Source organism: Macaca thibetana, chromosome 1 (genome assembly GCF_024542745.1).
Source record: "Macaca thibetana thibetana isolate TM-01 chromosome 1, ASM2454274v1, whole genome shotgun sequence".
Taxonomy (NCBI): domain Eukaryota; kingdom Metazoa; phylum Chordata; class Mammalia; order Primates; family Cercopithecidae; genus Macaca; species Macaca thibetana.
Genome location: NC_065578.1, coordinates 119,697,839 through 119,725,812, shown reverse-complemented (window position 1 = coordinate 119,725,812; position 27,974 = coordinate 119,697,839). Strand labels below are relative to the sequence as shown.

The window sequence follows — 27,974 nt, the reverse complement described above, 5'->3', positions numbered from 1 at the left end:
AGGCCAGCTGTGTCTGCCAGCTGGCAATATTAGACGTTAGGATTCTAACCTCCCACAGAGACCAGAAGACGGAGGCTCAGTCCTTCCTGAGGACTATACCTCAAAGGAATGGCTTTCAGATCCTGGGCAAAGACACACTCGAGTTCCTAGGAGATACACACACATCTCAAAGGGATAGAGGAAGGATTCCCTTCTTAGTAAGTGCTGTAAGAAAGAAAGATCCTGAACCTACCATCATCAGCAGGTATTGGCTAGAACTAAAGTAAGTTCCCCTGGCAGCCTTGAGCTTTCTTAGGTAGGCATTGTCATCATTGTCACGGGGGCCTAGGGTTATTCGTGGGACAGGGTCTTATGCTACTAGAAGCCATGATAGAGTCTGATCATCTCTTAGCGCAGAGATTTAAACTCAGTCGTTGTGTGCTGAGTTTGGTTCTTCTCACTTTCTAGCTCCCCATTCTATGGCCAGGATTTTACTGGACTCCGTTAGATGGACAAGCCCATGGGCCATTTTCAATGGCTTTCAGGCAGCCCAGGCATATCTATTGAGACCTGAATGAAAATAAAGAAAACCATGAGATTGAGAGTGGGCCCAACAATAGGTATGCATTACCCATATTCAAGGAGATGGACACAAATATTTTTAGGCTTTGTCAAAATGGAAAGTGACTTATGCAGCCAGGATGAAATTTAAACTTACATTACCAAAGTATAGAGCTTATTGATATTTTGTAAAAGAAAGTCATGGCAAAATGACAATCCACAAGTGGCAATGGTAGATGGGGTAGGGAGAGACTCCATAAGGTCAAAATTATCCTCACGTTAAATGAAACCTGTAAGTGTTGCTACTATTAGGGAACGGAAGCCAATGTTGTGGTCTATTATATTAATTGTCATGAGATAAAGAGGTAGGACATGATGCTACATTTAATGGTTAGTTCTATTGAGAGTACTTGTGAAAATTAATTTTTGTGTCAATTTGCCTGGGTCAGGGCGTGCTCAGATATTTGGTTAGACATGATTTCTCACTGTGTCTCTGAGGGTGTTTCTGGAGGAGATTGACATTTGAATCAGTAAACTGAGTGAAGCAGATTGCCCTCCTGAGTGTGAGTGGGCCTCATCCAACCCATGGACGGCTTGAATAGGATGAAGGGTTAAGAAAGAAGTTTTTCTGCTCCACTGTCTTTGAGCTGGGACTTCAGTCTTCTGCCTTAAGCCTTGGACTTGGTCTTGAACTATATTCAACTCTCCTAGGTCTAGAGCTTACTCAGAGTAGAACTTGGGCTTCTCTGTTTCTCTCTCTCTCTCTCTTTCTCTCTCTCTCTCTCTGTGTGTGTGTGTGTGTGTGTGTGTGTATCCTGTCCTCTGGAGAACTCAGACTAATATAGTAATATATGCCAGTTGCTGGTTTTTGTCTCCATGCTTTTGAAAGGTGTAAAATAAACAAATAAAACAAAAACCTGGAGGGTTCTCAAAGAAGAACAGTAAGGATTAGTAGAAGTTGTAACCTTTTAGGAAAAGCCCTAAGCACAGCTTTTGTTAAAACCGTCTTCAAGAAAATAAAGGGTGTTGGGAAAATTATTGTTACCTTAATGTTTTCTAAGCAAAGGCAAGATCAATCTAGGAGAAATATACTTAGGTTTTTTAAAATTAATTTTTATATTTTAATAATTCACATAGAATCTTAAGAACTCGAGAGAAAAAGGGAGGTCCCTTGTACCTCTTACTTTGTTTCCTCCAATGGTAACATCTTGGTAATATTTCCAAAATGGCAATATTTGCAAATATAGCAGATGTATTGCAAATGCCATACTACCAGGAAATTGACATTGATACAAGCAAGGTAGAGAACATTTCCATCAACATCAGGATTCATCATGTTGCCTTTTTATAGCCACGACCCTGTCTCTTCAGTGCTGCTCCTCCTTCCCTCCTTAACCCCTGCCAATTACTAATCTGTTCCCCGTTCCTATAATTTATTCATTTCAAGAATGTTACTTAAATGGAATCCTACATGTCACCTTTGGGATTACCCTTTGTCCACTCACCATCATTCTGTGGAGATTCATCCAGGTTATTGTAGGTATCAGTAGTTTGTCGTCGTATAAAAAAAATTATTGAGAACTATTCGATGCTATGGATATATAACACAGTTTGTTTAACCATTCACCTCATGGAAGTCATCTGTACCCTGTTTCCCCAGTTTTGGCTATTAAAAACAAGGCTGCTATAAACTTTAAGTACATGGGTTTTGTGTGAACATAAGATTCCATTTCTCTGTGATAAATGCAGGGAATGCAATTCCAAGGTGGTGTGGTAGTTGTACATAGAGTTTTGAAAGTAAAAACTATACAGATATTCTCCAGAGTGGGCTGTAATCTTTTACATTCCCACCAGCAATGTATGAGTGATCCAGCTTTCTCTGAATCCTTGACAGCACTTGATGTGGTCACACTTTTATTTTGACCATTCTGATAAGTATGTAGCAATTTCTCGTTGTTTTAATTAGTATATCACTAGTGGTTAATAATGTTCTGATTTCAACATATGAATTTGGGGGGGCTGGGCACGATGCATCCCATAACAATGTATATTCTGGTGTGGTTGGGTGTTCTAAAATTGTCAATTTAAGTCCTGCTGGTTGATCGCGTTGTTGGGTTCTACATTCTTGTTGATTTTCTGTCTGGTTGTTGTATAAATTGTTGAGAAAGGGGGACATTGAAGCATACAGCTGTATTTGTGGATTAGTCTAGTTCTCTGTTAAGTACTTTCAGTTGTTGTTGCAAAGACATTTATGAATTTGTCAGAGGAGGAGTTGGTGGATTGGTCCTTTCCTCATTAAATAATCTCCCTCTCTGTCTCTGATTAGTTTCTTTTTTCTGAAATATACTGTATCTGGCATTAATATAGCCAATCTTGCTTTCCTTTGGCTAAGGTTTGCATGATATCTTTTCCCATCCTTTTGATTTCAACTTGCTTGTATCATATTTGAAGGTAGTTTCTTTGTAGCCAGTATGTAGTTGGCTCATGTCCATTAACCTACTCTGCCAGTGTGTATCTTACAATTGGTGTGCTTAGGCCATTGATATTGATATTTAATTGTGATGATTGATATGGTAGGGCTTAAGTCTGCCATTTTATTTCTCCTTTTCTGTTTGTTCTCCCTGATTTTGTTTTCTGGATGTACTTTCATTTTCTTACCTTCCTGTGGTGACTTGAACATCTTTGAGAATGGTGTTTTGCCTTATCTATAGCGTTTTTGAGTATATCTGTTTGAAAACTCTTGGATTTTCCAGACATTCATATGTCTGTGCATCTGTATTTTACCACACAGTATACTGGTGTAATTGTTTTACCAGTTTGAGTGAATGATAGATGAGTTACTTCCTTTGCAGGTCTCTTTACCCTCCCAGCTTATAATTGTTTCAAACATTTTCTTTATGAAGAGTTAGAACCACATTGAATGGTGCTATGATTTTCTCTGAAACCATCAAGCATAGTTTAGAAAACTCAAGAGAAGAAAGGCCTATTTTGCTTACTGTTTCCTTCCTTCCTTCCTTCCTTCCTTCCTTCCTTCCTTCCTTCCTTCCTTCCTTCCTTCCTTCTTTCCTTCCTTTCTTTCTCTCTCTCTCTTCCTTCCTCCCTCCCTTCCTTCTTTTCTTTCTCTTTCTTTCTTTCTTTCTTTCTTTCTTTCTTTCTTTCTTTCTTTCTTTCTTTCTTTCTTTCTTTCTTTCTTTCTTTTCTTTCTTTCTCTCACTTTCTTTCTTTCCTTCCTTCTTTCTTTCTTTCTTTCTTTCTTTCTTTCTTTCTTTCTTTCTTTCTTTCTTTCTTTCTTTCTTTCTTTCTTTCTTTCTTTCTTTCTCTCACTTTCTTTCTTTCCTTCTTTCTTTCTTTTGTCCTAAGGTTCCTTCTTTAATCATTTCCTTTCTGTCTACAGAACTCCCCTTAGCCTTTCTTTTAGGGTAGAACTGCTGGTCAGAGATTCACTTAGCTTTTTTTAGTCTGAAACTGTTTTGATCCTCCCTTTAATTACTGAAAGATGTTTCTGCTGGAGAGAGGAGTCTGGGCTGACAATTATTTTCTTTCATGGCTTGAAAAGCACTGCGCTGTAATCTCAGCACTTTGGGAGGCCAAGGTGGGCCAATCCCTTGAGCTCAGGTGTTTCAGACCAGACTGGGCAACATGACAAAACCTCATCTCTACCAAAAAAATACAAATAATTAGCCGGGAGTGTTGATGTGTGCAGTGGGAGGATCATTTGAGTCTGGGAGGAAGAGGTTGCAGTGAGCCAAGATTACACCACTGAATTCCCTGTCTCATGAATGCAAGGAAGGAAGGAAGGAGCGAGGGAAGGAAGGAAGGAAGGAAGGAAGGAAGGAAGGAAGGAAGGAAGGAAGGAAGGAAGGAAGGAAAGAGACAGGTGGGCGCAGTGGCTCATGCCTGTAATCCCAGCACTTTGGGAGGCTGAGGCGGGTAGATGACAAGGTCAGGAAATTGAGACCGTCTTGGCTAATACGGTGAAACCCCTGCCTCTACTAAAAATACAAAAAATTAGCTGGGTGTCACCCGTCTCTACTAAAAATACAAAAAATTAGCTGGGTGTCATGGCACACGCCTGTAGTCCCAGATACTCCGGAGGCTGAAGAAGGAAAATGCTTGAACGCGTGAGGCGGAGGTTGCAGTGAGCCAATATCGCGCCACTGCACTCCAGCCTGGGTGATAGAGTGAGTCTCCTTCTAAAAAAAGAAAAAGACAGAAAGCAAGCAAGCAAGCAAGCAAGCTAGCAAACAAGCAAGACAAAACCAAAATATCAGAGATGATAAATTCGTTGATGGGATTAACAGCAGATTAGATGTTGCAGAAGAAATGATCAGGGAACATGGAACCATGAGTAATTGAAAATATGCAAAATGAAACTCACAGACAAAAGAGATTTTTTTTTAAATGAAAAGATTATCAGTGAACTGTAGGGCAGACTTAAGAGGCCTAATTTATGAGTAACGGGAGTCCTTGAAAAGGAGCGGGAGGAAAGGAAACATTTATTTTCTTTCTTTGTTATTTTTGTTAGGAGTGGGGTCTCAGCATGTTGTGCAGGCTGGTCTCAATTCCAGGCCTCACTCAACATCTCCCGATTCGGCCTCCTGAAGGTGTGAGCCACTGTGCCTGGCCAATTTCTGAAGAAAAAATAGCTGAAAAGTTCCCAATCATAATGAAAATTATAAATCCAGTGACCCAAGGAGCTGAGGAAACCGAAGCACAAGAAACATGAAGAAAACCACTCCTGGATCCATCAAAATAACATTGCTCAAATCCAGCCAGAAGAAAAAGACATTGCACATACACAGGAACAAAGATGAGGATTGCGTCAGCTTCCTTTCTGCTCTTGCCGGCCTCTACCAGGAGCAGCAATGCACGCGAGCAGAGAAGCAACATCTTTAAGGTACTGGGGGCAGGGGAAGTTAGCCTAGAATACTATGCCAGAAAAAATAAATTCCCAAAACTGGAAGTGAAATAAGGACATTTAGAGATGTACAAAAGCTGACCGAATTCACTACCAGCTGACCCACACTACAAGAAACGTCAAAGGAGTCCTCCAGGCAGAAGGAATCCAATACCAGATGAAAATCCAGATCTACACGAGGAAATGAAGAACAGCAGAAATGGGTAACTATACTAGGTATTTTCTCATTTTGTAAATTTCTTTTGTAAAAATTTGACCTTCCAAACAAAAGCAATAACAATGTGTTGTGGGGTTTATAATATGCATAAAAGCAAAGTGCATGTCAGCAATAGCGTCAAGGCCAGAAGGTGCGGTGTAATATCACTTGAAGGCTGACTGTGATCAGTTAAAAAGGTTTGCTCTAAGCCCTAAGGCAATTACTAAAATAACAAAAGAAAGAGTTATAGCTAATAAGTCAACAGAGGAGAAAGAATGGAATGATATAAAAACCGTGTGAACACTATGATAATTGCCCTTCCAATAGTAATTGCACTTCTGTCCAGTAGAAATACACCAGTGGCTGAAAATGCCCGTATAAGAATGACTAGAGCATTATATGTAATCGTAAAATCATACAACCAATTTAACTTCAAAAGTGTATGGAAAGGGCTAAATGAATGGCAGTTAAAATAAAAAGAGAGAGAGAGAGAGGGCCCGGGCACGGTGGCTCAGGCCTGTAATCCCAGGACTTTGGATGGCCAAGGCAGGAGATTGAGACCTACCTGACCAACATGGTGAAACCCTGTCTCTACTAAAAATACAAAAATTAGCTGGGCGTGGTGGAGCGTGCCTATAATCCCAGCTACTCGGGAGGCTGAGGCAGGATAATAGCTTGAACTAGAGAGTCGGAGGTTGCAATGAGCCGAGATCGCGCCACTGCACTCCAGCCTGGTGACAGAGTGAGACTCCGTCGAGAGAGAGAGAGAGAGAGAGAGAGAGAGAGAGAGAGAGAGAGAGAGAGAGAGAGATCCCAGAACCTTAGCAGACCTTGATTTACGTTCTCATGTCGTATGGGAGACATGGAGGAGAGGAGGGTAAAGTTGGTCTTGTTCTGCCTTTCCATGAGAGCATGTGCTGGATAGAAGAAAGTTGCCAGCGGTTTAAGCATTCTTAAAATGCAAGAAACGCTCCATAGAACTGGCTTGAACTAGCCAACTTTAGACTTGGAAGCAAGCACACCACCAGACTGCGACACAGGGACAGTCGACCCTCACTCCCTCATCACCATGCCGAACACACGCCCATCCAACACGAGGCGGAGCCACCGCCTTTTGTAGAACTATTGTGCAGGCTCCAAAGCCTCGGAAAACCGGAGAGACGCATCTTGCCGGCTACGGTGGACACCCGTGCATTGGGTGATTCTGAAGCTAGAAGGGCAGCCAGATGGCCTTCGCCCCGTCCTGACTCTCGTCCACTGTAAGCTCAGGGGAGAGCGGGAGCCAGGGAGGTGAAGTGCACAGACTCGGCAGAGGCGGCGGGCAGAACCGCTGGGGTGAGAGGGCGCGGTGGCTTCCGGGCGGGAGCCGCTGCTGAAAGGAGGCCTGGGTTGTCCGGAGGGTGACTGTCAGTGGAATCTTTGGCGGAGAGTGGTTTGGAAGAATGGCGAGGGAAGAGCAGAGGGGAAGGTGGTGACCCTGAGCGCCCGGCCAGGGGAGAGGAGGCTGTGGTGTCCCTCCTCTCCCCTTACCTGGCGGAGGACAGACAGTGTTAGGAAAGGGGTTCTCCCTGGACTAGGCTAGTCCACCGCACTTCGGCTGCGCTGACCCCTGCGATTTCTCCACACGCGGGGCCCTCGTCTGCGGTGCTGTTCGTGCTACCCTGCCGCTGGGTGCGCGCACTCACTGTCCTGACATGCCTTGGCTCACCGCCGACGCGGATATCGCCGCCACAGACCCTTCCCACCCTCCTAGGGATCTTGAGTGCGCTTCCTTAGATGTGAGCTCTCTTTTACACGCTGAATTTGGCTATAGCAAAAAAGCCCTGACCAAGAGCTTGGGTTTCCTTCGGACCTGCACACAACTCCCCAACTCCCGCCTGCAACCGCGGCTCTTGGCTCGCCGGCTGGCAGCGTCCACCGAGCGTGGAACCGCGGCAGCTGCATCCCCTGCAGGCTGGCGGGCCGCCACTGGCAGGAGAAAGGACACAAGGCCTGCGTGGTGGGAAAGCATGGGAGACGTCGCCTTCCTACGGGGCGAGAAGGTCTCCCTACAGTCTTTGGAGACCAGATGGATGGAGGTATCCGTTTCAGGAACAAGGCGGCTGCTCCTGAGGCCTGGCTCCGCACGGAGGCTCCTGGGTCCCGCGCGCCCTCTCCCTACCCGCTGTAGCCAGAGCTGCTTCACACATCTCAGCTGGCTTCCTCTTCCGCCTCTGCCTCCTCTTCCTCCCCAGCCGTCCTTGGAACAGCAAGGTCCCCAGCCCGTGGGAAAGACCTAGCCTCCTCTCCAGCACTTGTAGAGGGAGTCGGATAGACGTCTCTTAACACCAGGAGGACAGAGACACCTTCCCTTGCTGCTTCTCTTGGCGCAGCCGGTCCAGGGGGCTGGCTCAGGGCCCAGGACTCCTCGCTCCTCCTGGAGGGCCTGGGTCGCGTGGCCCAGGAGCTGGCCACATGGGCATCTCCCGCACTGCTCCTCAGGGAACGGGAGGCATTATCCTGCAGGGCCCACTCTTACCCATGAAAGACGCTCGGGAAATGCTCCCGCGGAAGCCGGAGCTCTGCGCGTTTGACCACTTCGGGGTTAAGTTTCCGTCCGCCCATCCTTCCTTTGGAGGGTCTTGGGGGAGAGGAGAAATGCTCGAGGACGATGCGCTTTGCAGCGTCTCAACCGAGACCAGAGGAAAGGAGGGTGCGTCTTCCTGGAAGAAGGTGGCCCGAGGCCTGCGATCGCAGGGAGGCTCGCGGAGCGGGAGCGCCCTCTCTCCGCCGAGCTATCCAGCGGCTTGCAGCATCCCACCTGGCGGACTCCTCTTCCTCTCGCTTCTCCTACTGCGGGTCTTCTATCCTGGTGTTCATTGAATGCCTATCTTCCTTTTGTGCCTCGGAACCTCTCACGCCCGCCACAAGTTACTGATTTCCTTGGTTGTTCTGAACTTTAAATAAGGTAATGCATGCAAGAGTGCCATAAATGCTCAGTAATTGTCATGTTATTATTTTCATCAGTAACATCATCTGAGTCATCAGTATTGTCTTTTTAACAGCTGCGTTTTTCATCGTTCGTATATAGTCACATACATTTGAACACTTTGTAATTATTGAGTAATAAATTCGTTCTGCTATTTTACAATAAAAAATAATGCCGCAGAATGTATTCTTACACATATACCTTGGCAGATGTAGGACAGAGGCTCTTCTTTTACCCATCCTGTGGCTAACCTATCAATGTATACACCTTTAATGAGATTTTGCCAGCAGTCAAAGCCTTCAGGGAAAATGTCCCTAGCTCTTTACCACATCGGATCAAGGACTCTGGACAATTGGCACAACATCCTGGAATCGCTGAAACGGAGATATTATTCTCTGCTCTCCTCTGTTGACTGTGTCTTTTCACGACGTCTTAATGACAGTGCTGGCGACAAGAGTGTAACCATGTCAGTGTTCTCCTGCTGTTCTTGCCTGTGTGGGTCTTCTCCCAAACCCGACTTTCCTCCAGCAGCTGCACTGAAAAAGGGGAGGGGGCTGCGGGGTGGGGGGTGGGGCGGTGGGAAGGGGAGGGGAGGGGAGGAGGAAATAAACTGAATAGGGAGGAAGCTTCTCACAGGCCAGGAGAAGGTAAGGACGGGAGTCAAAGACAGAATTTTCTTCAGCAAACAGTAAAAGGGGAAATTTGCAGAAGCTAAGAGTTTTTAAACCCTTTGCTCCATCACATAAGTAATCCCTGATTTTCTGTTACACAAATCAGCACTCCTAGTCCTCCCTCCCTCCTCACCCCCAATTCTGATTCCTGTTTACAAAGAATGTTCAAAAGCAAGGAATTATGTATAACAGTTCCCAGTTTACTCAGGAAATTCTCAGATTACAAAGAGACGTTACAAATAAACAAGTGAAGAGAAGAACCTTGGTGGGTCCAACATAGTATGGCCATCATTTTATACTCAAAATATAGAAAGACAACCTCAGAATAAGAAAACTTTTAGAATTGAATAAATCAAGTTTATTATTAAAACGCAAAGGAAAAAAACCTCTCCAAATGCTGCTGATTTTCTGTTTTAAACTACTGTTAGACTGGGGAGCCGGAGACTGGGAGAATCCGCCAAAGATTTTTGGATGAAAATTAATCATCCCTTGTCTACCATAGTCACACCCCAGTGCCCCTCAGATCCAATCCTTCGAAGGAGTGTCCAAGAGGTATAAAGCAAAGCCGGAAAAACAGTTTCCAAATTCTGGAGTTCGTTTTCTCTCACTGAAAATATAAATATCAGGCTAACACCTGTTGACACACAATAACAGGGACACAGAATCCCTTCCGGAAGACCGACGGCCCCACAGACCCTGTGGATGCCACAGTGGTTGATGAGGTTAAGTAACTTGGTTCAGGGTGTCTGGGCACACCTGTGCATGAGACTCTGTCTCTGCTGCTCCCCTCATCTCTAGGCGGATACCTCCTCACAATCCTCCCTTTCCTTGGGCCACTGACGCCTCTCTGACCAAGGAAGAGTCTCCCTGGCCCCCGCAGCTTCTCTCCTTTCCGGACCTTTACTTCTTGATCCTCACTCCATAGTGAGATGTGGTCTAAGGTAGGGGAAAGCCCAGCATGGGAATCCATCTGATGGCCTTTGGGTTACCCAGGGATTTGCCCGGAGACTAGATGAAAGTAGCAAAGGCTTTATTTAGTTCCCAGTATTCCAAACTGCAGCAACCCACCAGAAACACCCCCACTTTCAAAGACAGGCTTTGAACAGAGGAACTTTATTTTTTATTTTTTATTATTTTTTAAAAATTTATTTATTATTATTATACTTTAAGTTGTAGTGTACATGTGCATAACGTGCAGGTTTGTTACATATGTATACTTGTGCCATGTTGGTGTGCTGCACCCATCAACTCGTCAGCACCCATCAACTCGTCATTTACATCAGGTATAACTCCCAATGCAATCCCTCCCCCCTCCCCCCTCCCCATGATAGGCCCCTGTGTGTGATGTTCCCCTTCCTGAGTCCAAGTGATCTCATTGTTCAGTTCCCACCTATGAGTGAGAACATGCGGTGTTTGGTTTTCTGTTCTTGTGATAGTTTGCTAAGAATGATGGTTTCCAGCTGCATCCATGTCCCTACAAAGGACGCAAACTCATCCTTTTTGATGGCTGCATAGTATTCCATAGTGTATATGTGCCAAGCAGAGGAACTTTAAATTCAAGATTAGATCCAGCACAGAAAACACTCCAGAGGTGGCCCGCCACTTGGGTTAGCTTCCAGCCACCAGGACCCAAGGTCCCTAAATGCTGTACAGCCTGTGTAGTACAATAACTTTGGTGGGTAGACATGTAACAGCCCTTCGAGCATGAACTTGGAGCATGAAGGGTAAAAAGGCCTGCTTTGGCCGGGAGTTGAACCCAGGTCTCCCACGTGGGTAGGGAGAACGCCACCGCTGAACTACCAATGCGGGTGCGGCTTCACTAGATCTAATTTTGAAGAGTCTCTGGAAGGACTTTAAAGTGGTGTTTCTAAAATAGGTTTGTATAGGACTCTTGAGTAGACACAGCGAGCAAACAGAAAGGACACCCAGAGCAAAGTCTTGCATAGAGGACGTATGTCAGGCAACATTATCAAGTTATTTATAATGCATTTAAATCAACACACCAGATTTGAAAGAGCCTAATTGTGAAACAGGCTCTATACAACTAGATAACAGACCTCTATAGAAATACACAGGAAATTCATCCAGGCCTTTGTCTCTGGTCCTAGATCTGGCAAAAACCTCTGGAAATTTCATTTCCTCACTGATGATGTAATCTTTTTGCCAACCCATGTCTTGGTGCTTCCCAAACCCTTTCCTCCCAACCTTGAGACAATCACCAATTCTTTCCCTAAACAGGCTTTCAAAGACCCAGGAGCTGGAGATTTAGGGATGTGTTCAGGTTACTCCAGAAGATTTGTGGGATGTTCGAGCTTCTCTTCATCTACACCTCTTTTGAGTCATGTGAAAAAGCCAAGTATCTTGCTTCTAAACTCATGTTTTTAAGAAACCTACAAAAGTGGGAGTGAGTGAAAATTCCCTCCAATATTTCTTTTCTTAACTACACTGTCTTTGGCCACTCCAGGAGGCATGTCGAGTGGCACATTTATCCCAGGGACCCAGAGCTTTTCTCCTCAGATGCGTCTTTTGAGTCTCTAGAAAAGTCCAGGGATCAAAATGACTGTCTTCCAAACTTTTGTGTCTTACAGAGATCTGCACAAGAGAGAAAGTGAAAATTTCACTCCAAGATTTCTTCCCATGGCAAACAACAGGAGGTTTAGGACAAGCCTTTGCTTTAAGTGCCTGTTGCTTTGTTAGCTCTGTTTTCCAAAGACATCTGTGTAAGCCTACTATAGAACATTCCCACCTCCATCCCCCCTGCCCCTTCATGTCTGCTCATAACACTAGAGTTTTTTTTTGTTTTTTGTTTTTTAACCCATGAGAGGTTATACCACATGGAATACTGATGGTTCAGTAATAGAATTGTCAACTCCCACACTGGAGACCCAGGTTCACTTCATAGGGTGAATGCATCTCATGTCTGAATCTGCTCTAGCCCCCTTCCCCTTTCTTTCCTCCCTCCTGAGCTTACACACCTTTGTTACCGGCTGGTGTTCTGAAGTCCCAGGTTCTCGGTGTCTCAAACAAAGAATTGGACATGACACACACATGTAGCAAAGCAGCAAAAGACTTATTAAGCACAGTAACACTCTCAGAGAGGGGAGAATGGGCTGACCTCTGCAAATGAGATCAATGTAAGTTTGGTGAACTTTGGGCTTTGAGTCTTTCTATACTTTTTTTTTTTCTGCTTTTCCTGGGGCTGCCTAATCTCTACCCAGCATGTGCCTTCTGATTGATAGGTGGGTTGCTTAGTTACTTTGGCGCCTGTGCACTTCCGCATCATCTTCATCCCATAATTTTAAGTATATCCATGATATGCAGTCTATATGCATTAGCTTTAATGAGCTGATTATCACACGGGATCATTTTAAGGCTACTTTTTCTCTCTCATATGCATGCCTATCTCTGAGGAGCTGCCCTTACTGGTTTGCTCTGGATCTTGCCAGCCATAAGCTTTTGAGTCACTACTTTTATCTCACTTTCGTTTTCGCTGCTCAACTTCTGCTTCTGAGTAACTGGGATTACAGGTGCGTGCCACCACGCCTGGCTAAATTTGTATTTTTAGTAGAGATAGGGTTTCACCATGTTGGCCAGGCTGGTCTCGAACTTCTGACCTCAAGTGATCCACCCACCTTGGCCTCCCAAAGTGCTGGGATTACAGGCGTGAGACACCGTGCCCAGCCGAGACTCAGTCTTTAAAATAATGAAATAAAACAAAAACATAAACCTCAAACAAGCAAAAAGACAAACTATGATTTCAATCATTGTGAAGCTCTTGATCTAGTGTGTGTGTGTATATATATATACACACACATATATATACACACACACCAAAAATACTATAATTTCAGAGAAGTGCTATAGGGTCTAATGTTTAACAACTTCTGGCATTTGACTGATGGTGTTTAAAGCTCTTCCACCATTTTCCAGGGGTATAAATCAAGGCAAGTTATTTGGTATTTACTACATTTTGGCTTCTTCATATGCAAGGGGGTTATGACAATAATACCTACCCCATGAGGACGGTATGAGGACTAAACGAAATTGTGTATGTATAGCCTGGGCTAATACCCATAGACACTGAATACTCAACTAGGTGGTAGCTAGTAGATTTTGAATTTGTATTTATTCTTACAGTTTTTAAGGTAAAATTTACTTTCATTGAAATGTTACCTGTATGTTTTTTGACAAATGAATACACTTATGGACTCATATCCCTATCAAGACAGAGACCATTTTTACCACCCAGAAATTTCTCTCATGTATCTTCCCAGTCAATCCCCTGCCAGAGGGAACCACTGTTATGATTTTTTTCACCACAGATTAATTTTCCCCTTTTTAGAATTTCCAATAAATGGGAAGGTATGTGCTCTTTTGTGTCATTTATCTTCACAGACTTTAAAATAAAAAAGTTACAATTTTAAACCTTTTGGGCATGTCGTAAAAATCTCCTTTCCACCAGTAGCCACCAGTCACCAGTCTTCACTTCTCTCTCTCTCTCTGTTTCTTTTCTTTTTTTTTTTTTTTTGAGACAGGATCTTGCTCTGTCGTCCAGGCTGGAGTGCAGTGGCATGATCATGGCTCACTGCAGCCTCAACCTTCTGGGCTCAAGCAATCCTCCGACCTCGGCCTCCCAAATGGCTGGGACTACAGGTGTCCGCCACCACGCCCAGCTAATTTTGCTTGTATTTTGTGTAGAGACAGGGTCTCACCAAGTTGCTCAGGCTAGTTTCAAACTCCTGAGCTCAAATGATCTCCGGGCCTTGGCCTCCCAAAGTGCTTGCATTACAGGTATGAGCCACTGTGCCTGGCTCAGTCTTCCTGTCTTGAAGCAACCAATGTTATTAGTTTTATGTGGGCCATCCCATGGCTTATCATTATTAATTCAGGTGTTTATACAAGGCTCTTTGAGAACTCAGTTTTAAAGGTTACTGTAACAACCCAGCCTAAAATGATATAAAATCAGTTTTAATATAACTGAAGTTTCTACATTCTGACTCCAAATGTCAGATTGTGACATTTTACCTTTCTCTGACTTTATGCCAAATTTACTTCAACTTCTGGCATCTGTCATTCTCATTTATGAACAAATATGTATCTAACAAATGTGGAAATACAAACCATGAGCCAAACAAAACCAAATCCTGGGCTTACCTAGCTGATAGTAAAAAATTCCCCAAAATAACCACCCGATTACAGTTTCATGCAATGTGATAGGAGTAAGGCACAACTGTAGGGAGGTCAGAAGGTGCTTTTCAGAGGTGGAGACTACAGCTGTTCTCAGAAGGATAGAGGTTAGAAGAAACTTCCAGGCACAGAGCAAAGCACGAGCAAAAGCTCTGTGGAGGCCAGGAAGCTGGTAAATAGGGAATAAAAGAGGCCAGTTTGGCTCGAGCAGAGAGAGCAGAATGGAATTGGTCTGAGTAGTGAGAAGAGATGGAGAAGTGGGCAAGGTGCCTGGCCATTCAGGGCTTGGTTAGTTAGGAGGTTTTGTCTAAGAGAATGGGAAGGTGTTGAAGTGGTTTGGGCTGGGAAGTGACAGGGTCACATCATATTTTGAAAAAGCCACTCTGCCTGTTGTGTTGAGATTAGAGAAGTGATAAAGGGAATATGGGTAAACCACAAGGAGACTAGGTCAGTAGTCCCTCCACCCCCACTCGCCAGGTGAAGGTAGCCTAGACTAGGGTGGTGATGGAGGAGATAGAAGAGGACAGATTCAAGGAAAATTTGGAAAGTAAAAACCAGTAGGATTTGCTGATGGATGGAATATAGGAGGGGTGAGGTAGATTATCAGGGATGTATCTTAGTTTTCTTATACAAGATGAATTCAGTTGCAATGAAATTGTTAATTGAAATTGACTTTAAATAATGGCATGACCTAAAGTTATGCAAACATTTGCCTTAGATAAAATTCCAAGTTTTCAAAGTTGTTAGCTGGGTGGACGGCATGGCTTTACTTCCTATTTCTTGGTATTTCCTAATCTTGTTGGAAAAAAAGTTTTTCTTTTTCTCAAAGGCTTGTTTCAGTGGAAGCCCATCTGCAAAATCTGTTATAAATTTAAGTTAGAAAATAATTACAAGTGCCATTGACACGTTGGTTATTGTTTTAGCTAGTGACCTAAGGCCACCTCTCGGGGGAGCTGGGGGCTGCCTTCTGAAGCCTGCGAGTCTGCACCGCGTGCCCGGGCGGGAGGTCAGACTCGGGCGGGTGCGGCAGCGCCAGGCCTGCAGTCCTAAGCGCGGGGTCGCCCCGGGCCCCCGAGGGAGTGTGTCTTCTGCCTCTTTAACCTGGCAGGGGCGGTACAAGTGGCCGGGGAAATCAGCGATTTGCAGGGTCGCGGGCTGTTGCTTTGAAAGAGAGGCGGAGGGGAGAGAGGGATTTCCCGGTCCCGCTGCACTCGGTCCATTCCCTCAGTTAACTCATTTTCTTGGTCGACGCGGCCGCTAACCTGCTGGAACCCCTTGTGCGGTAGAGGCAGCTGGGTCCCGTTAAGGCCCCGCCGCGCCTGCGCCTTGGACTCTCCTGAGGCTGCAGAGCCGAACCCTGAGGAGCAAGCGGGCCGCAGGCGAGGGGCTGGGTGGCGGTTGAGACAGCGGCGGTACTGGCAGGAGTAGGTGAGGGTCGCGAGGCTGCCTGAGCTTCTAAGTGAGCGCGGTGCTTTTGGGAACGCGGGACAGGGGACCTGCGGCGCCAGGAGCGGGCCGGAGCGCAGCGGCGGGGCTGCCCTCTGGATGGGAAGTTAAGGTTTACCGCGACGTCCACCCAGGGTTTCCGAGGTGAGGGCGCTGCGCCAGGCCGGGCAGGCGGTGAATCCGGGACCCGCAGGCGCACAGCTGGGTCGAGGCGCGGCCGCCATGGCGCGTGAGGGGCGGGTGTGTGCACGCGGAGGCCTAAGTTCCCTGCGCAGGATTCTTCGCCTGCTGCTGCCGCCCTGCAGCCCACATCTCCTGGGCGCTGGGGAAGAAACTCCCTGGCGGTGTTCTGTGGCATCCCAGGGGGTGGAGGGACGGAGCAGCTTCGAGGGCACGTCCTCGTATATCATATGGAGGACACTGACCCCCCCACCGCATCTTGGAGGCCGGAAGTCGGTTCCCTCTGCGGACCTTAGAGGCGAGAGGGCTCGCGTCCCTGACTTGTAAAATTGGGATTTTTATTGGCCTCCGGGATTCTGCTCCTGGCGGTGTCTTCAGGCTGCTGATGGGCAAGCCAGGTGTGCCAGGTCCAGGATGCACATGAGGAGCGTTTGTAGCCATCACTGAATCACCTCATGACTAGCGGGGCAAGTCTCAAATTAACCGCAGGATTTCCAGTAGGTTGGATTGTGGGGTTGGTGTTTGCAGTCCAAAGAGTTGCTGTGATTTCCCTGTGTGTGTCTCTCTGTCTGTCTTTCTAGCTTCTTAGATCATCTCATTTGCCGTCCTTTCACCGAAGAGTTAAGCAAGACGTTTGGCGTGGTTTCCTCGCTTTCCTCCTATCTTTTGCTGCTAGAGCTGCTTTGGAAAAGAAGTCTTTTCTTGCAGTGGTATCTTTTCTTTGGGTTCCAGTGTTGTTCATCCTTTCTTTGCTGAAAGAATGAATCCCAGTGCTTCAGGAAGTTAAAGAAAAGTGATCTGCTGGTAGTGTTTAATCTTTGTTCTGAGTTGATGTGTGTTAGCAGCTTTCTTTTTGTTTTTAAATTGTATTAGTAAAATTTCACCAGTGAACCAGAAGCTCTTTTTTTCTATTGTGACATGCTAGCTTTAAGATTTCTGAGAACTTCGTGTCAAAGAAATCTTCGAAAAGTTACTGAAGTATACAGAAGAAGTTCACAATTTTAAATGTGCAGGTGGTCCGGGCGCAGTAGATCACACCTGTAATCCCGGCACTTTGGGACGCCAAGGTGGGTAGATCACTTGAACCCAGGGTTTCCAGACCGGCCTGGGAAACGTGGCAAAACCCTATCTCCACTAAAAATACAAAAGTTAGCTGTGTGTTGTGGTGTGTGCCTGTAGTCCCAGCTACCCCGTAGGCTGAGGTGGGAGGATCACCAGATCCCAGGATGTTGAGATTGCAGTGAGCCGTGATCATGGCAGTGCACTCTGGCCTGGATGGCAGAGTGAGACCCTGTCTCAAAAAACAAAAAAAAACAAAAAACAAAAAAAAGTACAGGTAACGAATTTTTACCAAGTGAACCACCACAGATCAAGAAATAGAACATTACTAGACTGGGGTATATTTGTAGGAGTGGCATTGTTGGTTTTAGAGGCATATGAATGATAAAACTTTAGTATTACATATTGTTGAACATTTTCCCAAAGTGGTTGTACCATTTAGTAGGGATATTCTGGTTACCCCACATCCTTGCTGATGCCTGTCAGGTAAAAATTATTTTGCCATTTTAGTAGGGGAGCAGTAATATATCAGTGTGGTTTCATTTTGTGTTTTCCTGGTATTGAGATTGAGTATCTTTTATTGCCATTTATATGTCCTCTTTTGTGAAGTGCCTGTTAAATCTTTTTATCCAGTTTTCATTGATATGCTTGTTTTTCTGTTGATTTGAGATACTTTATTCTGGATATACATCCTTTCTAGGATATATATGTATTGCATTTCCCTTTTTTCAATCTGTAGCTTGCCTTTTCACTCTTTTAATGGTGTTTTTTCATGAATGGAGATTCTCTAACTTTTTTTTTTCTTTTTGAGACAGGATCTCACTCTGTTGCCCAGGCTGGAGTGCAGTGGCACAATCACAGCTCACTGCAACCTTGTCCTCCCAAGGCTCAGGTGATCCTCCTGCCTCAGTCCCCAAGTAGCTGGGACCTACAGGGGAGCACTACCAAACTCAGCTCTTTTCTATATTTTTAGTACAGATGGAGTTTTGCCACATTGCATAGGCTGGTCTGGAATTCCTGGGCTCAAGTGATACACCTGCCTTGGCCTCCCAAAGTGCTAGGATTACAGGCATGAGCCACTGCACCCAGCCTGAGATTCTTAATTTTAATGAAATTATACTTTATCAATCTTTTCCTTTATGGTTACTGCTTTTTGTGTCCTGCTTAATAAGTCAATGCCTAACTTAAGAGTATGAATACATTTTTCTGTGTTGACCTTATAGCAATTTTATTTTAGTTTTTGTATTTTTTTTTTTTCATACAGGGCCTCACTCTGTTGCCCAGGCTAGAGTGCCGTGGCAGGATCTCAGCTCACTGCAACCTCCACCTCCTGGCTCAAGTGATCCTCCCACCTCAGCCTCCTGAGTAGCTGTGACTATAGGTGTGTGCCACCATGCCTGGCTAATTTTCATATTTTTTGTAGAGATGGGGATTCAACATGTTTCCCAGGTTGGTCTCAAACTCTTGGGCTCAAGTAATCTGCCCGCTTCAGCCTCCCAGAGTGCTGGGATTACAGGCGTGAGCCACCCCACCCGGCTATGATTCACTTTTTACTACATGGATGTGTCTGCTTCATCCGGCACCATTTATTGAAAAGACCATCCTTTTCCTTCTGCACCGTGTGGCACTTTTTTTCATAAATCGAATGACTGTATGGTCATCTGATTTATGAAATTAGTGTGGGTCTGTTTCTGTTTCTGGACCAACCTGGGCAACATAGTGAAATCCCATCTCTACAAAAAATAAATATAATAAATAAATGAATAAAATTTTAAAAATAAGTGCATAGAGCAGATGGAGTCATAGATGATAATTTATAAATGTCAGGTTCTTGGCTACATACAGGTGCTGGTAATTCAGATGTGTTGGGTGTTCAGGCAAAATGTATTAAGTGAATTATATGGTGTTCAGAATGATTGCTAGATGTTCATTGTGACTTGAATTAGATGTTATTTGAGCCCCACAGAGCTACAGTTTTGACTCTTTTATTTATTTATTTGTCTTTTTAAAATTTTTACAATCTTCCTGTCAAGGCAGTGACTCTTTTATACTTAATTGTTCTTAGGTATTTAATTACCAGGAAAACTATAGATCGTACCTAAATAAGTGTTAAGCCATTTAAAGGGCTGATGTGATGTGATGTGAACAATAGTATTCTACATAAGAGTTTTTGGACTACCTCGAATAATTTTTTTTTCTCTTGAGACAGTGTCTTGCTCTGTCGCCCAGGCCGGAGTGCAGTGGTATGATCATGGCTCTCTGCAGCCTTGACCTCTCAGGCTCAAGCAGTCCTCCCACCTCAGCCTCCTTAGTAGCTGGGTCTATAGGCATGCACCACCGTGCCCGGCTAATTTTCTATTTTTTGCAGACAGGATTTTCCTGTAGTGCCCACACTGGTTTCAAACTCCTGGGCTCAAATGATCCTCCACCTTGGCATCCCAAAGTGTTGGGATTACAGACCTGAGCCATCACACCTGGCCATTTTAGTTTTAATAATTTTTATATTTTCCTAATTTAAAAGTTTTACTAAAATCTCTTACAGCTATTATTTATGAATATAGTATTCATTGTTGTTATGATTATTTTGTATGTGGTTAATCTCATTTTCAGTATAAGCTCCTGGAAATTAGAGATTTTGTCTCTTTTATTCACCACTGTATTCTCAGTACTTGACCTTGCCTGGCATGAAACAGATATTGAATAAATATTTGTTAAATGAATGAATGAATGAATGAACATACTAATACCATATTCAACAATCTCCAAGTATCACAGTTTTCACCATTTAACAAATAAAATAGCTGGTATAGAGCAGAGTCATGGTCAACCTGCCATAAAAGGAAATGTCAGTGAAAAATAAACCTTTGTATGTGTAGCTGCTGAGATTTGGGGGCTTTTGTTACTGTAGCATAACCTAGCGACAGCTCAGTGAGACAGTGTATAGAATATACGTGTGCAGATAGACCAGACTGACCAGTAGATGAGATTCCAAAGATAGTTCAATAAGCATTAACTAACTACACCCACACACTCTTTTCTAAATTATTTTTATTATTTTTTATTTTTTATTATACTTTAAGTTCTAGGGTACATGTGCACAACATGCAGATTTGTTACATAGGTATACGTGTGCCATGTTGGTGTGCTGCACCCATTAACTCGTCATTTACATTAGGTATATCTCCTAATGCTATCCCTACCCACCCCTCCCCACAATAGGACCCGGTACACCCACACACTCTTAATTCCCTAACAGAAAGAATCGAATTCTTGTTCACTAAGATCTGCCTCAAATATTACTTACTTTGTGAAAACTTCCCTGGCTACTCAAGTATTTAGTAAGGACTCTTTATTTTCTCCCCCCAAGGCTGGAGTGCAGTGGTGCCATCATAGCTCACTGTCCTCTAACTCAAGGCTCAAGGAATCCTCCTGCCTCAGGCTCCCAAGTAGCTGAGACTACAAGTGTGTGCCACCATGCTTGGCTAATTTTTCATTTTTTATTTTCAGAGACGGGGTCTTACTGTGTTGCCCAGGCTAGTCAGGACTGTTGATTACATATGACAGAAACCCAACCAAGTCTAGTTCCCCACCACCTTTCAACCTGCTCCTCCCTGGGTCTTCCCAGTCTCCGTAAATGGCAGCTCCGTCCTTCAAGTTGCCCAAGCCCCAAATTTCAATGTTAACCTTGATTTCTCTCTTTTATCTCATAGGCAATCTGAAGGCAAATGCTGTTTAGATGCAGGTGAAGGTTCCTGGTGACCCAGGCTCTCACCAGCAGATTGTCCCTTACCATCCTCCTGAGGGTGTCTGGAGCTTCAGTGCTGTGTGCTCTTGGCCTCCACGCTGGGGTGCCACCAACTCCCACTGTCCAGGGCTTCCAGTGGACTCTCCGAGGAACTGATGCAGAAACGTCCCCATTCGGTGCACCAAGAGCAGCCTCACATGGTGTGGGCCGACAGGAAGAGCTGCCAGATCCAACAGGTAAAAGTCCCGAGGCATTGCCAGCCCGATGGGGTCAGAGTCCTCTTTCTATTATGACTCAGATGTGAAGGGAAGATGCCAAGGGCCCTAAACATCGCAGGGCCTTGCCTGGCATGAAACAGATATTAAATAAATAGTTGTTAAATGAACGAACAAATATTCACAGCGTGTTCCGCCCACAACCTGCAATGCCGTGGTCAGGTGGAAGTGATTTTACTTCAGGAGAGGACAGTATTCTCTCCAGGACTTTTCCTTAGTAGCTAGATCTGCATCCCTCTCCTCTCTCTTCCCCTTTCACCCCTCATTCTCTGTCCCCATTTCTTTCTCTGTTTCCACCCTGTTATCCCCTTTCACCTGCCTTCTCCTCTTCAGCTCTCATGGCTCACCCCCTCCCTGTCCACCCGCATCCCCCAGGCTAAGGCCCCTGCACTGTCCTGGGTGGGGAGATGTGTCTGGTTTTAGGCAGTGCCCTCTAGATGTGTCCAGGATGGGGAATCATGGCTCAGTTGCCAGTATAATGGGTTAAAAGAGTGGCCACTCTTTAAGGCCTTTCCCGTCTCCCATTCCAGGATCCTGTAGGACGTAGAATTTATGGGCCACAGTGGAATTCTTGGTTCCCAGGACCGTGTGGTAGATGCCTTCTTTCCCTGAGCATTCATGGGGTGACTATTAGGTACCAGGCCCTGGTCTGGGCTAGAGGCCCCATAATGAGTAAATCTCTGGTCACTACCCCATGGAACCCAACACTGCAGGCATTGAGGGGGGAGAAAGAAAGGGGCATGGCCTGTTTGTGTCCTTCTCACGTGGCCGCCCACCAGGTCCTGGGACAGTAGGAGCCAGTGCAGGGAGAGGAATCCAGTGAGAAAGGCAAATGGACGACGTCAGACCCAGGGACTGAGGCCCCCACCTGCAGCCGGGCAGCTTCTGGAGTGGACAGGGAGCAGCAGGGAAGGTCTGGCCTGGTGTTCTGGGGTCCACTGTCTCATTTCATTCTTGTGGGCACCAGAACTTATCCAAAGACAAGACTCAGTGTTTCTGGCAACAGTGGGCCAGAGACAGAATGTGTTTCAGAGGAGGAGGAAGGGGCTGTACCCCATGGAAACAGTATATGGTTTTACAGTCGTGTGTCTTTCTCTAATAACTAGTTAGCGTGTTCCTGTTAATGGAAAATGTTGATGGTGTAAGTTCCCCTGGATGTTCTCATCTTCATGTAAATTTGTTCATTTCCTGCCTTCCTTCCCTCCCACTCTCTTTCTCTCTCTATTCTTTCCCTCCTTCCCTCCCTCCCTTTCTTCCTCCCTTCCTCCCTCTCTCCCTCCCTTTCTTCCTCCCTCCCTCCCTCCCTTCCTTCCTCCTTTCCTCCCTCCCTTCCTTCCTTCCTTCCTCCTTCCCTCCCTCCCTCCCTCCCTTCTTTCCTTTCTTCCTTTCTTCTTTTCTTTTTCTTTCTCTCTCTCTCATGCTGTCTCTTTTTCTTTCCTTTTTGTTCTCTCTACTTTTTTGAATAGACCACACTGTACTGAAGCCTACATTATTTACCAAAATCTCTGGAGCTGCTTCTATCTTGCAGGCAGGGAGCTCGTCCTATAGCCCTTAGCTCCTCCCAGCCCCCTCCTCCTTTGATTTGTGGGTGCCACTAGGGCAGCTGCTGAGTCTCAGTGGTTCCTAGTCTTCACCAAGTTCTGCCCACCCAGATGGTTTGTACCTGTCCTTACCAGAAGCCTGCACTGTCCAGATCACTGAGTCTTCTTCTACCTAACTGACCTGCTATCTGTGTTCTGGGGGCACCCCAGGGTTAGAGGTAAATGGCACAGGCGTTGAAATCTCCAACTGCTCTGACTTCAGGTGGGTGAACTTCAGTGCGAAGTACTAACCACACAAGAGCAGGATGCAACCAAAACCTTGGTATGGGGCTGCTGCATCCTCATTTAAAAAAATTAATAGACTTTATTTTTTAGAACAGTTCTAGGTTTACAGAAAAATGGAGTGGATAGTACAGAGAGTTCTAGGCTCCCCTGTCCTCCAGCACACAATTTCCCCTGTTAGTATGTTGTATTAGTGTGGTCCATTCGTTACAATTGATGAACCACTATTGATACATCATTATCAACTAAAGTCGGTAGTTCACATTAGAGTTCATTCTTTGAGTTTCACAGATTATGGGTTTTGGCAATTACATAATGTCCTAAATCCCCAATACAGCATCATGCAAAATAGTTTCACTGCTGAAAATTCCCTGTGCTTCACCATTTCTTGCCTCCTCCTCCTCCTCCACCCCTGACAACCACTCATCATTTTACTACTTCTATCTTTTTGACTTTCCAAGAACGTCCTAGAGTTGGAATCGTACAGTATGTAGGTTTCCAGACTGGCTTCTTTCTAGCATTATGTACTTAAAGTTCCTCCATGTGCTTTCATGGCTTGATAGCTTGTTTTTTAAAATCACTGAATCAGATTTCATTGTATGGCTACAACAGTTTGTTTATTCATTCACTTGGTGAAAGGCATCTTGGGTACTTCCAAGTTTTGACAATGGTGATAAAATTGCTGTAAGTACTTATGTGCAGGATTTTGAGTAAACTTAAGTTTTCCAGAGTGACTGTACCCTTTTGATTTCCACTAGCTATGGAGAGTTCTGCTTGCTCCTCATCTTTGACAGCATTTGGTGTGTTCACCTTTTTGCATTTTAGCCATTCTAATAGGTTTACAGTGATATCTCATTGTTGTTTTAATGTGCAATTCCCTCATGACAAATGATTTTGAGCGTCTTTTTCATATGCTTTTTGGCATCTGTATATCTTATTAATGAGGTGTTCAGATCTTTCACTTTTTTTTTTTTTGCTTTGTGTTCTTTAGTTCTCAGAATTCTTCATATATTTTGGACAGCAATTTTTCCATCAGATTATTTTGTAAATATTTTCTGCCACTATGTGACTTGCTTTTTCCATTCTCTTAACAATGTCTTTCACAGAGCTGAAGTTTTTAATTTTAATGAGGCTCAACTTAATTTTTTTCATTAGTAGATTGTGGTTTTGGTTTTGTATCTAAGAAGCCATCATCGAACCCAAGATCCCTGAGATTTTCTCCTGTGTTATCTCCTAGGATTCTTATGGTTTTGCACCTTACATTTACGTGTAAGATTTATTTTATAAAGGGTATAACATGCATACCTGGATTTATTTATGTATTTTTTTGCATGTGGTTGTCCAGCTGTCCTAGCACCACTAGTTGCAAAGGCTATTTTTGCTGTTTTAAGTTGTCTCTAAACCTCCATGGAAGATCAGTGGACTGTATGTAGGCCTGCTTCTGGGCTCTGTATTCTTTTCCATGGATCTGTTTGTGTGTGTTTTCTCTTTTTACCAGCTTCACACTATTTGGGTTACTGTAGCTTAATGTAAGTCCTGAAGTTGGTAGTGCCAAACCTCAGGGGGTTTTCTGAACTTTGTCATGAGAACCTGGTTGAGATCATTGTAGTAAAACTTGGAAATGTGTAAGATTCCCCCTTAGTCTGGGTTTCAAGGAGTTTTTAATGCTCTAGCCAGACCACCTTCAGCTTCTAGTAATCTGTTAATACTATTTAAGTGCTCCTTCCAGTTGCTGACTCCAGTAGCTTCTCTTCCCAGTGAGCTGTGACTCCTTGTATGTTAGCCTGTCTTTCTCATTTTTAGGGTAGCAGTTTTCCCTGTGACCTTAGTTCTCTGGTCCATCCTAGAAGGGTTGACTTTCAGTTCATTCAGCCTTTTTTCTAGCTGTGAGGACAAGTGATGACTGCGTAGCTCTTTCCATGTTGGAATAGAAACCCAAAAGTTCGTTTAAATAAGTACTTGTTATAAAAGTCACCCATTGTCAATGTACAACTCAATGATTTAAGTTGATTTATAGAATTGTGCAGCCATCAGCAGAGTTCAACTTTAGCACATTTTGTCACTTCCCCATGTTCCCTTGAACCTCCTTGTAATCATTTCCTAATCCCTGGTCCCCATGACTGAGTCTGAATAGAATAAATATTTGGAAAGCAGACTTCATTATATTTACATTTTCATGTGTTTGGGACTTTGTATAGTGGACTGTTGTGTTTGTTTTGTGACAAGTAGAGAATAGATTGCATTCTAGGGATGGTTTTTTGGGGTCCTGTTTATGGTCCTGTTTATGGCTCTCCTTGAATTTGTTCATCTGTGTTGGTGACTGTTATTTGCTACCAAACCTTGTCTGGTGAGCAGAAGAAAAAGAATTATTTATTCATTTACTTATTTAATTAATTAATTAATTAATTTTTGAGATGGAATTTCGCTCTTGTTGGCCAGGCTGGAGTGCAATGGCACAATTCAGCTCACTGCAACCTCTGTCTCCTGGGTTCAAGCGATTCTCCTGCCTCAGCCTCCCGAGTAACTGGGATTATAGGCATGCAACACCATGCCCGGCTAATTTTGTATTTTTAGTAGAGATGTCGTTTCACCATGTTGGTCAGGCTGGTCTCAAACTCCCGACCTCAGGTGATCTGCCCACCTCGGCCTCCCAAAGTGCTGGGATTACAGGCATGAGCCACTGCACCCGGCCAGGAAAAGGAATTTTTAAAAATCTGCTATTAAAATCAAGATGATACATTTTCACATAATAATATGTGGAGTTAAGTACTGAAGCATCTTTATTTTAATTTTATTTTTTTGAGATGGAGTTTTTGCTGTGTTCCTCAGGCTGGAATACAATGGTGTGATCTCAGCTCACTGCAACCTCCACCTCCTGGGTTCAAGTGATTCTCCTGCCTCAGCCTCCTGAATAGCTGGGATTACAGGTGCCTGCCACCACGCCCGGCTAATTTTTGTATTTTTAGTAGAGACAAGGTTTCTCCATGTTGGCCAGGTTGGTCTCTAACTGTTGATCTCAAGTGATCCACCTGTCTTGGTCTCCCAAAATGCTAGGATTACAGACATGAGCCACGGCCGGACTTGAACCATTTTTATTCTTTCAGAAATGTGATTGATAACAGTAGAGCCACACTCCTCACGCGCCTGAAATACCCCTCATTGTCTTCTTCAGGTGTCAAGGGCTCTGGAACAGCCACATACAGGTGAGGGCAAGATTTTTACTGTAGTTCTTTCATTGATTGATTGATTGATTGATTTTCTCTTAGAGGGGTTAGCATCCATGTATCTGAAATTGAAACTCAAGAGGAGAGACAGGCACCTGTACTAGTTTTCTCTTGCTGCCTATTATCACATTACCACAAACCAGTGGTTTGAAACCACAGAAGTCTGGAATGAAGCGGCTGGGTTCTCTGATCAGAGTCATGTGAGGCTAAAATCCAGGATTGGGCTGGCTGTGTTATGTTTTCTAGAGCTCAAGCTGTTTTTCCAAGTCCACTACAGATATTGAAAGAGTTCCTATTCTTGTTTGTGGGGGGACTGAGGGCCCTTTTTCTGTGCTGGCTGTCAGCCCGGAGACACTCTGATTCCAGAGGCCAGGAAAGCAATTTCCTCCTTACCTGTCTTTTCATCTTTCAACCAATAACAACTCAAGGAGTTGTTCTCAAGCTCCTACCTTCTCTGTCTTCATCTTCTCCAACCAGCCACAGGAAGCTCTGTCATGTATGGAGTGATGTGATTAGATCCAGTTCATGCAGGCAACCTCACCATCTTAAAGTCATATAACTGACATATAGCAACATAATCACAGGAATGATGTCTCATCACCTCAACATGCTTTAGAGACAAGGGTGTGGCATGTTTGGGGACCATTTCAGAAATTCCATCTACCACAGTCAGACACTTACATTCCCCCATCTGCAAAATGCATTCACCCTCTCCCCTAAGGTTTCCAGCTTTCATGTCATTAAAGCACTAGTTCAACATGAAAACTGTCATGTAGACCACATCAGATCAAAAGTTTAAAATCCCAACTAAAACATCCACACCTGGTGTTGATGAGGCTTCTGAGGGTGTCCATTAAGTACAGATCCTTGACATAATTCCCTTCCCTCCGTCGAACTGTGTAACTGAACAAACAGCTTATCTGCCCCTAATGTGAAATGATGGGACAGACAGACATAGAATAACAACTACAGGGATTCTCATTCAAAACGAGGGAACATGGAGGCGATAAAGAAGTCACTGACCCAAAATAGTTTGGAAATGGAGCTGGGCAAAATCCAGCAGGAGTTTCTTAATTAGGATCCACAACCTGGGACCGACCCACTGTCCTGTGGGTCTTTGCCTCTGGGCTCTCTGCTCTGCATTTCTTGAAACCATTATTATTTATCTTTTTTCTCACACTCTTTTGCGTATGGCTCCTATTGCACTCAAAATGTTTTTGAGATTCATCCACGTTGTTTTGTGTGTCAACAGTTTGTTCCTTTAGGCATTCCATGGAATGAAAGTATCACAGTTTATTGATCCATTCTTGTATTGACAGATACTTGAATATTTTGAGTTTTTCCTATTATCAATAAAACTGCTATGAACATTCTTGTATAAATCGTTTTCTGGACATATGTTTGAATTTCTCTTGGATAAATGCTTAGGAGTTACTGAGTCATAGAATAGGTAGTTGTTTAGTTCTGTAAGAATATGCCACACATTTTTTCCCAAAGTGTGTATACTATTGTACATTCCAACCATTAATGTCTGAAGGTGAGAAAGCTTTTGCTACTTCCAAAGAGGCCTCTCTATATGCATGTAATTTTTTCTAACTGGAGACAGGCTGATGACTTCAGGGACATGAGCATGGGATACAGGACACCTGTCATCACCACCACCATGAAGTTGGGATTTGGGAAGGAGGTTAGTCATATAAGAAATCCTGTGACCAGCATGAGCTCCTGTCAGACCACACAGG

At 44.3% G+C, this 27,974-nt stretch overlaps 1 protein-coding gene, 1 long non-coding RNA gene and 1 pseudogene across 17 annotated transcripts in view; 2 read left to right on the top strand and 1 right to left on the bottom strand.

Moving 5' to 3' along the window:
- The window catches only part of LOC126931165 (myomegalin), a 382,023-nt gene that overhangs the window by 82,788 nt on the left and 271,261 nt on the right, over positions 1-27,974 (bottom strand). The gene's annotated exons all lie outside the window — the stretch shown is intronic.
- Positions 1-27,974, top strand: part of LOC126931509 (neuroblastoma breakpoint family member 3-like) — an 833,099-nt pseudogene that overhangs the window by 784,024 nt on the left and 21,101 nt on the right. The gene's annotated exons all lie outside the window — the stretch shown is intronic.
- On the top strand, positions 16,617-27,614 carry LOC126932866 (uncharacterized). Its single transcript, XR_007718353.1, has 4 exons — positions 16,617-16,910; positions 18,430-18,546; positions 20,876-21,146; positions 26,113-27,614. It is a non-coding gene; the product is annotated as an uncharacterized LOC126932866 (long non-coding RNA).